Source organism: Phytophthora infestans, genomic scaffold (genome assembly GCF_000142945.1).
Source record: "Phytophthora infestans T30-4 supercont1.67 genomic scaffold, whole genome shotgun sequence".
Classification (NCBI taxonomy): Eukaryota; Oomycota; class Peronosporomycetes; order Peronosporales; family Peronosporaceae; genus Phytophthora; species Phytophthora infestans.
The window spans coordinates 147,015-149,350 of NW_003303692.1; positions in this window are offsets into that span (position 1 = coordinate 147,015).

A 2,336-nucleotide genomic window follows, 5' to 3' on the forward strand; every position below is an offset into this window, starting at 1 on the left:
GCGACCCTTGAGGACGGGCTTGGGGAAGGACCGTCTGCGTGAGTCTTTCCGCGGGACAGTCGCGCTTGAAGTGGCCCATCTTCCCACAGCCGAAGCAGCGGATGTCACGCTGTTCGGCGGACCCGAGTTTCATGGGAACTGGTCCGTTGGGGCTTGTTCGACCGGGAGCCGACAAGGAACTCCCAGGCCACGCTGAGGCCGGCGTACGCGCCTGGCGATGGCTGTATTCTTCTTGAAGAGCCACTTGAATCGCCTCTTCAAGGGTGCTTGCCTGCACCCGGAACAGCTGAGTGCGTGCGGGGCCCACTCGAAGGCCGTCCATGAACACAGTCATCTTGATGTGTTCATTGAGTGGGTTTCCCACTAGGGACGCCGTGAGCTCCCGTATCTCTTGCACATACTCGTGCAGTTCGCGTCTTCCTTGTTTACACGCGAGGAAGCGCGAACGCTGGCGGTACTCGTAGTTCGCCGGGAGGAACGCGGCTCGGAGCTGTTCGCACAGCTGAGCCCAGGATGTGAAACATCCAGGGGATGTCGCTTCCCGAGTGTACACCCAACTCTTAGCACGACCGCTAAGGTTGGAGAGTGCAAAAGCAACACGCAGTTGCTCGGTCGAGATCAGAGCCGCGTCCATCGCGAGCTCTACTTCTCGGACCCAGAAGTGAAGGTTCTCGCCTTCCTTCTCTTCATACGGCTTTACCTTCAGCCGTATTGGCTTCGGGTGAGGCGGGTTTGCTCCCGCCGCCGGAGCCTGCAGGTTCTCCCGCACATGCGCGATGAGGCCCTGCTCGTACGCGTCGAATGCATTGACGCGCTCGAGCTGCTCAGCCGGTGTTGATACCACCAGGCTCTGCAGGGCCTCCATCCCGAAGATGCCTGCCATCTTCCGAACCGACTCGAACTGAGAGTCGTTCATATGGGAGAAGTCGTTCCTATCCATGGCAACGAACTTCGGAGGTTCAGGTAGTCTACCCGCGATGGCGTGGATTGACTACAAGTGCTACCAAGTGTGACGGGGTCACACAGCACCTTGCGCTAGAGGAAGTTATCTTCCGAGAGTATACAAACTCTCAGTGAACGGCAGTTCACAGGTCCCCTCTTTAATTAAAGAGGGCGAAGTGACCTAAATAAGGTAGATTGTAAACTGAGTATATTTATAGGTAGGTTAAGTTTGAGGTTAATACAAACTATCAGTTACCTATAGAAATGCAATGTCATAAAACCAATGGTTGGTTTTGAATGACCTTGGTACCTTGTACCAAATATCCCGGAGTATGACATGTCATACTCGTGAAGTGTGAAGTGTCACACTTCATGTAAGCAGGGTACACTTAGTGCTACGTACCCCGTTACATTATTCGTGCGCTTCGGAGGCATGTGGGTATTGGAGCAGATCGGACAATGACAATGCTGCACAAAATGCAGGTGGCTCTCGCGGAGTCTCAGCGACCAACCATCAAAATGGGAGGGCAAGAGCGCAGCAGATCGATTGTAGATTGTGGCTCAGCTGGACCGCTGGTCCGTAGAGCTCTATCGAGCCCGGTTCAAGGTTATTGCCTGGAGAGAGCGCAAAATAAATTATTTGATTTTGAAATGGGAGCTCGCTAATAAATTACGGATAAATTATTTTACTGAAAATAAAAAATATATTTACTAAAAATAACATTTTCGGAACCCCTTTTTACCAGTTCGCAGCGTCAGCGTACGAGGTTTTTGCGCCTGCAGCTTTTCGATAAGCTGACGAGTTCGATTCACTCAGCGGTGGCAGTGCTCACTGACATTTGAATGACACTTCTACAGTGTACGGAAAATGAGCATAATGCTATTGAAAAAGAGCAACTTTTAACAACTTCAGCGTCGATATGCAATCTACATGGTATGCCAAACGAAGGAATGATGTTGAATGTTTTACGCTGCTTCCCTATCGATCGGGAATTCTCAAGTTCTGGCCGTGGGGCGTGTTAGGAGCCCTTATTAACAAATATCGATACGTAGCTAGCTGTACGGCTTACACTGCGATCTTTGGGCCGATGACAGGCACGTAGCTGAGCGCCGTGAAGGTGACACCCTTGACTGTGCCGTACGTGGACGACGAGGCGTGCACCACCTGCGTCTTCGTGTAGTCGGCCACGCTGGCCACCGTGCCGTAGACACTGGACGTGGCCGAGACTACCTTCTCCGTCGTGTAGTCCTTTACATTAGCGGCTGTGTGCACGGTGGCGCCTACAGCGCCCGAGACCGTCTCGCCCGTCTTCTTGACGACATTGGAGGCCACACCCACGGCCGCGTCCTTCTTCTTGAGCGCGTACTGCTGACTCGTGTACAAAGTTTCGACC